At 32.4% G+C, this 16,522-nt stretch overlaps 1 long non-coding RNA gene across 1 annotated transcript; it reads right to left on the minus strand.

The window, feature by feature from the left end:
* Positions 1-1,825: 1,825 nt before the first annotated feature.
* On the minus strand, positions 1,826-2,599 carry LOC112771232 (uncharacterized). The gene is made up of 2 exons (XR_011878852.1): positions 2,324-2,599; positions 1,826-2,219 (listed from the first exon to the last, which is right to left on the minus strand). It is a non-coding gene; the product is annotated as an uncharacterized lncRNA (long non-coding RNA).
* Between the last annotated feature and the right edge of the window lie 13,923 nt (positions 2,600-16,522).

Below are 16,522 nucleotides of genomic sequence, written 5' to 3' on the forward strand. Positions count from 1 at the left end.
CGGAGAATACAGGAGAAACTTAGGGTTTCTTTTTTTCTTAGGAATGAAATGTGAGGGGTTATTTGGGTATTAGGAAAAAATTCAGATTACTTCACCAAGCCTCTACAGCTAATTGCCAAGAATATTCTTTTTTTATGAAGAATATTCTGTTATCTCAAACGGTACACCGACGATAGAGACTTAATTGAAAAAAAAAATAAGGTACAAGGACCTAATTGAAAAGAAAAAAAGTATAGGGACCTAATTGAAAATTTGGTGAAACTATAGGGACTTGTAGAGTAATTAAACCTAAAAAATATTAATAATAGCTAATTAATGACTACAAATTATAAAATCTGTTGGTCTCTTAACACTCCTCTATAATACCAGCTACTTCAATAAAATGTAAAAAAATTGATATAATACCTAAAAGATGATGAAAAATTTTAAGGATTAGTAAGATTTATTGTATTTGACTAATATTTTTAGCTATCAACTTAATATTTTTAGTTTAATGTTCACTAATATATTTTTAGTCTATATTTTTAAATATTTTTTATTAACTATTAGTCAAAAATAATAACTTTTATTAATATTTTAGTAATTTTTAAAGATGTTATCTTACTTGTTAAATAAATTAAAAATTAATATTTAATTTAAAATATAAAAATAAATAATTTTTAAATATTTAAAATTTATTATAAAAAATAAGTGAAACAAAAATTAGATATTAAATAGAATTGACTAAAATATAAATAAGGTTTGTTAATTAAATAAATAATAAAAAAAGTGTATGTACAAATTCAAAAATATATCTTTATCATAATAAAGATTATGTTACCAATATTTTTTAATATTTATCTTGAAATTAAGGCAATATTATTCAACCTTCTAGCTTTTTCCTACTAAAATACAACTCCTGATGTTGTCTGAACTCAAAATCTTAGAGATAAGTGTGCAATCTTTTAATCAATCAATCATTGGCAGAAGAACATTTATTAAACCCTAAATCTTAAACTTTCTAAAAGAAAGATTAAAAAATATATATATAAAAATTGATAGATGTTAGCTGAATTATTGATTGTTTATCATTTATTAAAGTTCAAAGTTCATATGCATAATATATGAATCATGTACGAAGCCGGCGGTGCATGAAAAGGATTTAACATTTTTGAGAAAAGAAAAATTTAATTTTTTTGAAATAAAGAAAACTCAATACAATAGAGTAGAGCATAAATAACAGAAAATAAAAGAAATCTCAACACAAAAAAAAAAACTGCTACAGAAAAGACATCAACTTCCTTAGCCTCCAAGTACTGCCATCAATACCTACCAGGATCACTGAAAATCCATTCTTGGTAGTTCAAAGCCGTCCTATTTTATATTTCCACAACACCTGCTTCTTTATTTTTTAGAAAAAAAAAATATATTACAAGACTTGCAAAATACATATTAATTAAGCATCTGTTTCTGGTGACATCAAATTTCAATACCTGATGGTGAAAATTCCTGTCGATGGAGGTATATATCTATACTCCTCTTATACCTAGCCAACTTCAAAAGCTATATGTATAATGGACTTTGCTAGATATAGTTTTTGTGAACAATATGAATAATGAACTCTAAAATTAATCCAATAAAGTAAAAATACACTACATTTCCAAATTACTCACCTAAATCTTAATATTAGAATAACTATCTGCACACCTAATGAATTGAACATCCGATATATTCATTGTTCACATTGTTTAATATTTTCATTGTCTACTTATACTTTTTCATATATAAATATAGGAATCAATATAATGCATATATAATGTACATGTATCTAGCTAAACATACATACTGTATTTTAATTTGTATCAAAATGCATTGATTAAGAATAGATGTACAAAAAATTACTACATAAAAGGAATTGAATGGTGGGGACATATATGATAAGGCGCAGCAGTGTTTTCTCAACCAGGGAGGCGCATCAGAATTGAACAATAATAATCTTTGTCTATACCTAAAAGATTTTCTAAAACGAGAAAAAGAGAAAAGAAGAAACTTAATTGGGATGGAAATCTAATTATGGATTGGAGGATTCTTCTTTGCAGGCGTGTAGTCCATTGTATCTATGTCACCACTAATAATCTCTTGTGTTCCTTCATGGTTCCGCTTGAACACATTACTTTGATGACCCCTCCCACCATTATTAACTCCATTCTTGGTAGTAGCAATCTCTCGCAAACTTCTTCCTGCAATAACCATACCAAAAGAACCAACACATAAATGATACTATACTACATACACACTAATCATGTATGAACATAATAATAATAATAAATTAAATTACTCTCACCTCTAGCTGTCATGGACATGAAACAAAGCAAAAGAAAAGCAACAAGAAGAAGATGCCGATTCATTATTGGTAACAACATAGCCATGTTATATATATAATTCTTACTTAATTAATAATAATAATAAATAATATATACCCTCTTATTACTACTATTATTGTTTTGCTATTATTATTATATCTCTATGGTGTAAACTAAGTAATACATACAAAACATGGTTGCGTGTGTATAGTTATATATGCTCTTTATATAGGTAAAGGAGGTTAATAGTATAAGTTGGAAATATATGCGTTAGTGTTTTACTCATATATATCCAGACAAAAAAAGCTATTGTTTTGATTTTGGTTCAAATCAGTGTCTCGTGGCTGTATTATCCCCTGAAAATGACAACACTTGCTTGGAATGCGGATTCAACTTAAATTTAATTAAGCACCACATACAAATGGTTCCATTCTCAAGGTTACTTAATTACTTGCCACAATTTGTCCCTTTTCACTCTGCCGGTCTGCCCTAAACTCGTCTGCAACCAAAAGCAAACCCTTCTAGCCCAACAAAAATATACTATTCTTTTAACATTCGAATCTTGATGATCACTGATATAAAGTTGATATGAAGTTGTCTTCGTACTAAGATGATAGATAAAAATAAAATTATTAAATAATTTGATATGTTGGACTAAATTGTTATTTATCTAATAATTTTTAACTATTATCTTCGTATAAGTAATCATATATATTATATAATAAATTGATGATAATGAAAAGGCAAACTTATTAAAGAACATGTGTGAAGATCAGAGGGGGAGGGGGGCTCCGTCCATTTTTTGTGGAGATACCCTACGCACATAATGGTTTACATATAATAATGATGGGAGGAGGGAATGGAAAGAAGAACCTTACCCTCTTTTAATTAATTCCTTACACAAGATAGGGTGAATTTCAGTTTTCCCTGCATGTATATACTAACAGGCATTAATTCTTACACACATCATTTGTGACACATCTCTTTCATCCATTCGCTATGTATGTATTTACAGAATAATGACACATTATATTATGCATCTCTATTATTGTATGTACTAGTTTACAGTATGTATGCATGCATGTCATCATATTGTTATTTTGGTCAGATATATATAGATTCGATCGATCAACATCTGAATTCCAAAATAAATCCTAAATTTAGCGTATTAATTAATTAATTAATTAACTAGGATCGGATCGGAGGAGTTGCATGCATCCTGTATGTGCCGCTCTTAATCATAGCAACTTTAATTTCTTGGTTATAAAACTTCAAGGGGTTATATATATCGTATGGAAAACCATGCATTTAATTAATGAACGAATGTAGCTAAGTAGCTAATAACCGACAGTGATGGGGCTTCGATCGTTTTCAGATAAGGCCTTCAACAATGTTGTGTATGGAAAAAATCACATGATCTATCTAATTGTGGGGCTGCTTTGTCCCTCTCCCTTAATCTCTCATTGTTATCGAAACATTATTGATTTAATTTTCACGCCTTATGGCTGATGAGTGATGCTAAAGTCTCGAGACAAAAGCAATCGTAAAAGAAAATTAGGTAGCAGTGTAGCACCATTTAAAAATATAAAAATATTATTTATACATTGAAATCACTCCCTATATAGATTGTCTAACTAATTTTTAATATATATATTTTGTATTTATTAACAAATATTTTATATTAATAGTTGATTTTAATATACATCTAATATGATTGATAAAAATATATTAATTTTAAATAAATAAAAAATTAAAAACAAACAATATAATATAAAAATAATAAAAAATTATTAAAATTTATTATTTTTATTCATTAGTTAATTATCAATATTTAAAGGTATAAAATAAAATAGAATTTCGTTAGAGAGACAATGAGAAACTTAAACAATATAAACAATAGACTTTGAATTTGGCCTAATATAAGGGAAAAAAAATTCAAAAAGTTATTTTAAAAAACTCCGCTAAAAAGACAATGAAAAATCTAAACAATATAAATAATGAGTTTTAAATTTGGCCCAATACAAGGAATAAAAAAGAAACCTAAAAAGTTATTTCAAAAAATAATCCTAATTTATCAAAGAAATTTATCCAAACACCCTCTTTCTCTCCCTCCTGAACCGTCTGGCGTTTACTACCCCATCCTCATCAATCATCCCACCTCTCCGGCGTTAGAAGTTTTTTCATCGGCTATCAAACAACTATCCACGTAATTATTAAAATAATCATCCGACTACCTAGTGAAATGACTATCCAACATTTATTAATTGTATATAATTAAACTCAATCAAACAAAATAACCATCCAATTAAGAATTAAAATAACTATCTACATACTTAGTGAATTGAATATCCAACATCTAAATTCGTCCGTTAATGTATATACCTTAAAGATATAAGGGGAGCGAAATCCAAAAAAGCCAAGTTGGCTGGAACCTTCGCAACACCATAAAACAAAGCACTCCCCTTCTTGATATCTTTTCAATCAAATGCACCACATTCACCGGATGCAACTCAATGAACTCCAAATCACCGTATACATCGCGGATGAAGACACTGGGATGGTGAAACCCGCCGGCTGTTGGGGGAGCTGCACGACTGCCGTGTTGAGGGCTGTTCAAATCACTTTTTGTGCGCGAAGGGGGTGCTCGGCCATCTGCGGTGAGCAGGGCCGCGTTGGCTATTGCTCTATGCGGCAATGGCTTGTGTTGTTTGCGGCGACAGACTAGTAAGAAAAAAAAGAAAATAGACGAGAAAAAGTGAAATCACATGCGGAAAAAAGAGTTACGGTCTCCGTAACAGTCTCTGAGACAAATTTTTATTTTATTTTAAATTTAAAATGAGTAATTATTAAAAATTAATTAAATTAATTATCATCTAATCTTAATTTTCTTTTTATTTCTGTTATATACAATTGTACACTAAACTCGTTGTCTCTTTATACTTTTTCAATAAGATATGTTATTGATCTTCTAATCTTGTACGGAATAGCTACTAAATGTACAAGATTTGCGAATTGTGTGATCACTCATCATTGGTGATGGTAGAAGCGTGTAGCTTTATCCAAAATACTAAAATATACTGCATAGTAGTGGAGGACAATGGCCGATGAATTCAGATACAGGACAAAGTGAAAGCAGCTTCAAAATCGTTAAAGAACAACCCCCCCCCCCCCTTTCCCCCTCTTTTTTTGCTCCTTCCCTCCTCTTTCTTCTCATATTGCTGTTTCCCCTGTTTCGGAAAATTCAGCCCTTTTGGAGGGGTGAGAACTGAGAACTCATCACGGGGTGGGTCCCGTTCATTGATTTGCAACTTTTCTATAAATTTTCAGAGATGCCTCAACATTTTAGAATAGTTATGATCACTTGGTTTTTTTTTATTTCATTTATAATAATTAATAATCATCAAAAAATAATACGCATAAAAACATATAATAACTAGTCACTAAATAAAAGTTTTTTTTGTCGCAAGTGAACTTTAGCATATCCATACTTACATTTTTCTTTTGACGGAAGAATTTTTTTTTTTATGTAGAAGTCCAACGGCACTTGCAGATATAAACAAAAAAGTATTAACTATAACTATTAAGATCTAAATCTAAAAAAGACCAGATAATTTTTTTATATTTAACTATGTGTTAAAAGTTAGTACAAATTTTAATTATTATAAATTTTAATAAATAAAAATAAAGATGAGTCTGAATAATTAAAGTCTACACAGAAAATACTGTAATAATATGAGATATTTTTTCCCGACTAAATATATCCATTTTCCAAATTAAAAAAATTCATGAAAAAACACATTTTTCTTGATGTATCTTCTTTTCATATCTATATATCATACATGGAGAGTTTTTTTTTTTTTTTGGTCTTACATAACACTCACCCTCACATACACTACCACAGTTAGTATATGAGCTCTATTTCTTCACTCAAAATTCGAACCTTAGCGCAACTCTCAATGAAACAGGTAAGTCTGCCATTTGTCAAAGAGAATTCCCCCTCACTCGTACAGTTCAGACTTCAGACCCTAAAATAATGTCCAAAGGAATTATTTAGCGTATTATATTCTTCATATCTCTAGGTATGTAATTGAATCATATATATGTTCTGTACATAATTTTGGAGATAGTCAAATGATTTTATAGTCCTATGAGTGAAAAATAAATTTAAGAAATAATAAACTAGGCCGCATTGTATAGCACGTGATTTTGCCAAATCTAACGTAATTATTGTGGGAGACGCAGGTAATTTTTGGTTGGTCATAATGACCTTGCATTGGTCTAATCAATGTGCGTAGACTGGAGTCACGTCAAAACAAAAAGGGTCCATGGTTGGGATTGATAAACAGAATGGTCTCAAATGGTATGGGCCATGGGCCCATCAGAACTTTTCTTGGAGGCCCTCGGGCCGTCACGTGCTTCCCAAAGCGATTGCGTATTAGCGTGTTGATTAGGAAGACATAATCACGCTTGAATGAGACTAATAGGCCATCGAGGGCACAAAGTCACGTGATTTTGCTTCTCATCAAACTCATTACTTCCACCTACGTCTACGTGGCGTCCACAACTCTACCAATGGATGCATATATTATATCAAAAGAAATAATTTGATAGTTAATTAGATATTCATAAATACTATTATAAATCACGCTTGAAGCTTGTATTATGTATCTGAAGAGGAGGATCTTTGTTCTATTACCAGAAACAATGTATGTAGATCACATCACTTGACATGTGTCATGCTAATTATTGAGGTCATTTTCTTTTCGTTTTCTATGATTATCCTTACCTAATCATACGTTAATCATATCATCACAGCATTTAACATGTGTAATACCTTAGACTAAATGCAAGTACAGAATGGTGCGCCACTTTACACGTTACTGTGGCTTTTGAGTTTTGACCCCCTTATAAGTCTATAAATCATTGTGTAATTATAATTTTGGAAGAATAAGAACTTATATTAAAACATGACTTTGATTTTGATAAGACATTATACTCCAAAAGGGATTGATGAGTTGTACTTTTTAACTTAGGGCTCATTTTTTAGTTATGAATTTGGAAGATGTGTTATGTATATACTCCAGTTGGTGTGTTTTTGAATAATATGAAAATATTTTTTTTAATTCAAAAATACAAATCGAAATTTCAGTTTTAGATGGGATAGAAAATTGAGGATTTTTTATTTATAAAATAAAATAAATAATTATTTCCTCTAAAACAATTTTTAACTTTATTTTCAGAAATACGAATTTTTTTTTGGGATTTATAGTAAGTTCGTTGCCCCCGACGAACTCTATAATTTATTTAGAGTTCGCCACCCCCAGCGAACTCTATGATGAGTTCGGCAGAGTATATATATGGGTGGGACCATTTTGATTTGTCGCTTTCTTCCTCCATTCACTCCTCCAAATTTTCTTTGTTACTTTTTTCTGCCTTTTTGACATCTGTGAAGTTTAATGTGGACGCTTGTCTCAGTTCCAGGTTAGTAAATAATAGTCTATTTTTTTATGTTAACTTGGTTTACTGTTTACATGTTAGATAAAATTCTTAGGTATAGATCGTTTGTTAGTTAGAATAAGAGATTTATTGTTTACATGTTAGTTAGTTAGACGTACTTTATAGTGTTGTTATGTTAGATATATTATTTGATATCACCGTTTTTTAGTATAGTGGCTGTCTATCAACATATTAAAGAATATAGGAAAGTATATTATTAGATAATTTAGTTAGATGTATAACATCGCATTGTGAATTAGAAGGTAATTACATGAGCAATAAAATTTATGGTTGAGTTAGTTATAAATTAATTACTTACATGACGATGTCAGTTAAATAGGGTAAGATTAAAATTAGTAGGTTTATAAGCCATTTTTCATTTAGTTTATTTTTTAATAATCTAGTATGTGATTTTATTTTACTAGATTGTGTTTCGATGGAGCAGTAGTTATTGGGTTATGAACATGAGATACATAGATTGGATCAGGTTGAGCACATCGCTGGGAGGCTTGATTGAGTGGTATAGTTTTTTAACCTTTTTTTTAATTTTATTGTACTAAAGAAAAAGTCAACTTGCTATTGTATTTATTCACGGTAACGTTTTTTATTAAAAAAAATTTACCATTTGTTAGGCGCCTCAGATCTTGCGCACCAGATGGAACTTGATGACACGACCGCCGGAGCAGATTAGGCCATATCTAAGACGAGTCGGGTTTGAGTACGTCGCATACATGGTCGAGTTCGAGCATGATTGGTCGCTTGCCTCAGCGTTGATAGAGAGGTGGAGGCCTGAGTCCTATACGTTTCATATACCGTGTGGGGAGATGACTATCACCTTGCAGGATGTAGCATATCAGTTGGGACTCAGGATTGATGGTGATCCTGTGAGTGGATGCATAGGTGGGTGGGAGCAGCATCACCAAGGACAGACTATTGAGGAGTTAAGTGAGCAGCTACTGGGTGTTGTTCCTGGCCCAGAGGACAAACAGTCACAGATGAAGTGAACTGTCAAGCTCACTTGGTTCCACAACATGGTTTGTGGAGAGCTAGAGCAGGATGCCCACAGAGGAGCGGCTGATGAGGTATACGAGAGGATACATCATGCAGTTGATAGGCGGTATCCTCTTTCCCGATGCATCTGACTCTCGGGTGCATATCAGGTGGCTTCCCCTGTTGGAGGATCTAGATGCATGTGGCCAGTTGTCGTGGGGTTCGGCAGTGCTGACATGACTGTACCGCCAGATGTGCTGGGCTACGGAGCATGGTTAGCGCAACTTGGGAGGTTGCGTCAGCCTGATGCTTTCTTGGGCCTACCACCGTATTCCATTAGTACGGCTCGATGGGTTTGATGCTCGTTGTTTTTCCCTGGTCGAGAGATATTATAAAGACTTACCAAAGTTATTCAACTCATTATTAAGTTGTTTATTAATAATAAAGGCTAAAATATTATGGTTGTTGGTTGTGTAGGTGAGTTCAGTACCGGTCGGACAATGCCACAGGCGAGCACAGGCTGAGGCAGTACAGGCGTACGCTGAACGAGATTGAGATGCTGAATGTAAGTTATTAATGTTTAATTTTAAGAAATCAAAGTTTAGTTAACTGTTGTACCTATTGCATATGATAATCTAAATTTCGCGTGCTTCTGTGTTCTGTGAACAAGTTGAGTGGATTCCATATGCTGACCTGCAGCTGTTTGGGCTTGTTCCACCGGCGATAGCAGAGGAGGATGCCTCGGTAGCGGTTGTTTGTCCACTGCTATGCTTCGCTATCGTCGAGTGGCATTAGGTGGACCGGGTAGTACGTCAATTCGGTGGCCTGTAGCACATTTCCACTAGGCCACTAAACATTGACGACATGGACAGGCTGGATGGGAGATTCGATCACGGCGAGTGGTTCCCACATCTGCTTGGTGGCTGGCATGAGATGTGGGATGCTCGGGCCGACCATCGCCTGCCGATATATCATCATATAGACCTGCGTCCGTCCCTTTCGTATATGACATGGTACCTGTAGTAGGCGCACACAGAGTTATTCGGTCTGGGTGACCAGCACTTAGTGCCTGCTGGGGTGGTGCCAGAGGACCTGCCCATACATCATCCTTGGGTTTTCTTCAGGACCTCCTTGGGTAAACGACCAATCCGAAGTCATTGTATCGAGATTCAACCTAGTGAAATAATCCGGCCGGTTATATGGTTAAGAAATGGCAGGCTGTGTCAGAGCGATCTGTGTGTCACCGTAGTAGTTCATCTCCTCTTCCTCATCACCATCATCAACATCGTCTCCATCATCGTGGTTGACTTCATACTGCTCCATCATTGGATCTCTGATAGCAGAACCGTCATGACTTTCAAGACCGTCATCCATTAAGTCAACTTTACGAACTTCAACATTAGACCCCTTCTGACTACCCTCAAGTGGCATATTCAGATTCACCATCGTTCTTCTGATAGTTCGTCTAACAACGCCACTCGTCGGACTATCATCGACAGTATCTACAAATGATCCTCGGCCACCAAAGTCAACAAGAAACACGTATAACTCCAACAGATGAATATTGGTCCATCGGTTGTGTCACGACCTTATAAGCCGTACGTCCTCGTCGTCGCGCAACCAGTACCTAATTCAAAACAATAGAAATATCGCTCACAACGATGGTCTGATAAATATACTAGTAACAAAGACAAAGACAACACAACTATAATATACCTTTTATAAAACAAATTGCCATCTAACTCGGTCGGATATTTGTAGTAAATTTTTTTCACCCTTTTAAATTCCTGCTGTCTGAGGGCATACAATATCAAATTTTTCAAAGCTGTTAAACTGTTGACTTCCGCTATCATATACGTAATTATCGATTGCCCCGATCTAAAGACAATTGAACCTTTTTCATCATATACTATTTCACCATCGTAATGAATGGATAATAATGGATTTCCTAACATCGTAGCGATAACGTTAATAGTGAGGAAGAAGAAAGTAATTAGAGAAGTTGTGAATGCTTGATCTCCAATAGGCCTGTTTTTATCTCCGAACTTAGCATAGAGTTCGCCGAGGGTGCGGCAAACTTGCTGTAAATCCCAAAAAAAAATCGTATTTATGAAAATAAAGCTGAAAAATCGGTTTGGAGGAAATAATTATTTATTTTATTTTATAAATGAAAAAAATCCAAAAATGGATGGTCTGATTTGAGTTATGTGAAATTTAAATTCAAAGGTACACATATTAAAGTCTTCGATTTGTGTGAATTAAAAAAAAACATTTTTTTATTAGGAGTAAATTGGAAGGTAAGTTTTGCAAAAATAAATCATAAAATAAAAATCCAAATTGGTTTGTCGATTTTCTGAATTTTAAAAAAAATTAATTCATAGAAATTCAAATCTAAAAGTGAGATTTGTGATATATATATATATATATATATATATATATATATATATATATATATATATATAGACACACACACTCTTTGTGGATCACTTACGCAAACTACATCTTCTTCAATTTATCTCCTTCTTTTTCGTTCTCTCAATCGTTTTTACTTTGTTCCCTTTTCATTTTTGCAGTTTTAAACTAATGCTGAGAGGAGAGACATTATTTTTTTAAAAAATAGAGGATAGAATTATGTTAAAATTATATTATCATGATCAGATATTATTATAAAAACTTGAGGGAAGTAAGATTTGTATGCAAAAATCTATGTGATGTTATTATTCATTTTACAATACCATTTGAAGAATTAAAAAGTGTTATTTGTGAAAGAGTAGATCCGCATATACCGAAGACAGCATCGAGTATTTTGTATCGGTATTCAGTATCAGTGTTTAATGGGTTCGTTCATTTTCAAACGAAGTATGTCACCGATAAAGTGAGCATGTGCAAGAGATGTTTCAATCTATTACAAAACTTGATCACACGTGTCGTTTATCGAGCTGTACATTGAGTTCCAACAATTTGAAGCCGATCGAATTTCAAATGAAAAGATTACAACAGTGACAGCAATGATGAGTTCAAAAGCAACTATGAGGTTGTTGATCCAAATGAAGATGATGATGAATTGTTGACACTATAGAGACAAATGTGACAGAAGTGGTAAATGTACTAGCAAACCAGCATCCATTCGAAGATTCATTATGTGCGCATTGGACGATCTGAAGGCTATACATGCACTAGAATATCCTAAATACTTGAATGCAGGTACGTAGTTTAGATAACTATATAGTAATTTTATGATATAAACAATTAAATTTGACGTAAAATAGTACAATTATTATTAGGTTTTGTATGCAATTAGTGATGTCTAACTAAATTTGTAGAATTAAAATAAAATTGCTATTATTTATTTAGATATCGAGTATAAATCAGATTATTTTTTAGATTTTATGTGTTTGTTTATTTTGTTATTTTGTATGTGTAATTTTTTAAAGTTGTAAAACTTTTTGTTGTATTTAAAATACATACATACATATGTGTGCGTGTGTAATTAAAAATTAAAAATTAAAAATTATGAATATATAATTTATATATTTAGATTATATATTATTATTACTACAAGAAACATCGTTAAAATCGACGGCAAAATCGACGGCTAAGTCGTTGATATTATATTGTATATTTATATATTTAAAATGTATATATTTTTATTGTATATGTTGTATATTTAAAATGTATTTAAAATGTATGTATTTATAGTATTTATAGTATATATATTAAAATTAAATTGTATTTAAAAATTATATGTGTATATTATTTATATTTTATATATTTATATTATTTATATTATAAATATTTATATATTTATTTATGTGTTTATATTATATATTTTAATAAATTTAGATAATATGTTAATATTATTAGATAACCATATATGACATACGTATATAATTTTATACGTTTATCAAAATATATAATTTATATTCTTTTGTTAACATATAAATTATATATTTACGTGGATATATTAATGTATTATTATATTAATACATTATTATATATGTATAATTCGTTTAATTAAATTTTATGTCTTTTATGTATACTTGTATATGTACTCGTTTAAGTTTATGTCATGATATTGTTGTAGCAGAGTCTTCTATTTGTGGCAAATGATGTATTCATCGTGGGGATAGAATTTAGTTCTCGGAAAGCTGTGATTGCGACAGTCAAAGATTATGCTATCCGCAGAGGCGTGACGATTGGGTGTATGAATCGGAACCCCAAACATTTTATGACAAATGCACACAGTGTGGCACAAGTTGTGATTGGTTAATTATGGTTAGCATGATCCAGATAAAGTATTGTTAGGAGATAAGGAGATATAATGGTAGTCACACTTGCACTAGATTCAGTATTTCTCAAGACTATTCCAAGGTAGATTCCATCACAATTGCAGAAGCCATTAAGCCATTGGTAGAAGCTGACCCATCCATAAAAGTAAAATCTATCATTGCTAAAGTTCAATAAGTTTAATTACACTATAGTTATCGCAAAGCATGGTTGGTAAAATAGAAGCCAGTCGAAAAAATATTTGGAGGTTGGGAGGCTTCCTATGAAGCTTTGCCTAGATGGTTTGAAATCATGTGTGACAAGGAGTCATCAGTAGCCGTCCACTTTGAAACCATGCCTGCATATGAGGAGAATGACTTGGTTTCTGATATTCAGGTATTACATCGGGTCTTCTAGAGTTATTACTCTTGCATTAGATCATTCAGGCACTACAAACCAGTTATACAGGTAGACATGACTCATTTATATGAAAATACCAGGCTTGACTATTGGTTGCAGTTTTACAAGATGGAAACAATAATATCGTGCCCATTGCATTTGCCATTGTTAAGGGTGAGACTTCTAATGTATGACAGTTTTTTTCTTAGTAACTTGCGACAACATGACTCGTAGTAATGGGGCTTGGCCACTTCCGAGAGTTTAACTTCTTTAAAAAATTTAAGGCACCATATCTCCAAAAGCTTTTCACATGTTCTTGCAAGACCAGATCTGACAAGTGTAAATGAGTCCCATATTTTTCTCGATACCAATACATGTAAAGATATAATAGATGATGCAAAGGCACCGGCTCCTGAATTAGGACGTGACTATATCAGTTGATCTACTGCATTATCCAAAATCTGTGTGTGACGGACTAATCCAAATTTTTAGGTCCGGTCAAAACCTCACCATGTTGGTCATCCAGAGACCTCTCCTGATATGGGACACATTGTACAAATTCAAATTGTCTCTTGCACCTGTCAGTTGTATGCCATTTAAGAGTCTCAAACGATATCAATGGTACTGTTGCACTCCAAATTTCGGAATGACTACAGATATCTTTTAGAGTGACATCTGCCTCTATTTGATCAATACCGTAAGCTTCCTAAACAAATTGGATAGAAATAAAAAAGAGAGAATTAAACACTACATAATACGAAGGCATCAACATACCTGCATATCGAGATGTTTCTATATCAATGGATGAGAACACACCTGGCCTTTCTGAACCTCATCTAGCAATCCCCTAAAATAAGGAACAGTGTGATATCTATATGGCTGATTAGCACGCTCCCAATTACGCCATGTGTTTACAATTTTTTTCATGACCAAAATTTCTCTCCAGATATTGAAATACAAAGTAAAACATTATTCAAAGTCATATAACAATTCATATTACTGGTTAGCCAGTGTGAAGTGTCGTGGGGCACCAAGAATCGGAACAAAAAATGGCATACGAATTCAAGCTTGGATATGCAACAATATCAGTGGATCATCAATCTCTTTACAGTAAAAGCGAGATGCTATACACAATGCTTTGTACAAGTGTAGCCAGGGAAGTCGATCCCCAGCTGATTTCATGAATTCGTGCTCACGAAGCAATGACATAAATTTTTAGTGAATCACTGACTCAGAGTTATCAGCAAACAAGATTAACCCAAAAACAACAATATATGCCATTTCACATACTTATCCATGGTAACTCGATCATTCAAAATCAATCCATCTTTCACATTTCTAATCCAGGTCATCTTGATGTAACTTTCTCTGCAATCACTGGTCCTAGGAACAACTCCAAATTGATGTAAGCATTTAGCTTCCATGGCCTCCTGACTAGTCATGGTTGTTCCTGTTACGGGAAGACCATTTATCGGAATACTTAGGATTAGAGCCATATCTTCCAACGTAACGGTGCACTCGCCAGTCGGATGATGGAATGTATGAGTATCTGGGTGTCATCTCTCTACTAGAGCTATTACCAAAGCCGACTGACTTTAGATCACTCCAATTTGGGATACATGATAAAATCCAGTGACCCGCACAAGAGGCTCGACAATCAGATTGTATGAATTCGGTGGATTCATGTGGACACACCTCAAAGTTCTTGTACCCTACAAAATATAGACAAATAATAACTCAAGTTGTCTTATTTAATTAATCATTTATAAGTTAAAACACTTATAATTAACATTAAATTTACTCGAACAACCAATTTTTACTTAATTGTCATCATAACTAAGTTTCTTATCAATAATATCTAGACAAACATATTCATCTTATTTATAACACCTACTAACAAATATAATTAATAAATGAGCCTTTACCCTACACACATGCATAAACAAAATGGTCCTAATTAATTATATTTTAACGCAAAACCTAATTAATAATTATCTTTAATAACTTAATTATTTAGATTATGACAATAATTAGTTCAAATTGCTATCTATTCTATTACAAGTATATTTTATACATTAAACTACACATTTTAATTCACAACTAGAAAATTGCTTAATACAGACAGATTTACAGACAGATTTGGTCTTTATTATAGACGAATTTTTGGTTATCGACAGATTTTGTCCCTCTATAAAAGCCTCGTCAGAAATTATTTACCGACGGATTTTTTCCGTCAGAAAATTATCGGCGAATTTTTACCAGTTATCGAGGAATTTTCCCTCGGTAAATTCTCCACTCTATTTCCCAGAAACGTCAAACTTTTCGACGGATTTTCCATCGGTAATTGGCAATAGATTTTTTGATAGATTTTCTGTCTGTAATTAGAACCTTGGAAAATCATCACACACTCTAAATACAGATAGAGAATTCGTCTGTAAATCTGTCAATAAGGTAAAATAATTTTTTTTAGATTTTTCCATTGCAAAATAAACTTGTTTTCATACAAATAAAATATAAATTTAAACAAGTTCATCATATTATCAAGCGAAAAAAGAAATACTATAAACAAGCAAGTCAATATAATTCATTTACGTCATATAATTAAAAAAAGTTGAAGCAGAAGTAATGAATATCATTTACATTATTCTAGTCTCATACAACTTCATTCATCAAATTAATCTAATTACTTTATAAAACTAACTTACTCACATGAATTGGAACAATAAAGTTAAAAGTATTATCAAATTATGTGTTAGTTGTTGAAGTAGAAGTAATGCCTTAGGTATTAATCTTGTAGTCAAAGCTTTTCCAGTTGGTGATACAGCCAATGCTTGCTGGCGAAGAACTTGATTTTCAGACTCTGAATTGGAAAATTTTTCCTCCAATCTATATAAAGAAAATTGTGGAACAGTTGGTGATACAGCCAATTGCCTGCATGATAATCAAATGACACTTTAGAATCCAGATCGCAACAAACCTAATAGATATGACTATATAAATTACCAGATAAAAAAAACTTCTAAGTAGAA

The sequence above is a fragment of the Arachis hypogaea genome, chromosome 3 (genome assembly GCF_003086295.3).
Source record: "Arachis hypogaea cultivar Tifrunner chromosome 3, arahy.Tifrunner.gnm2.J5K5, whole genome shotgun sequence".
Classification (NCBI taxonomy): domain Eukaryota; kingdom Viridiplantae; phylum Streptophyta; class Magnoliopsida; order Fabales; family Fabaceae; genus Arachis; species Arachis hypogaea.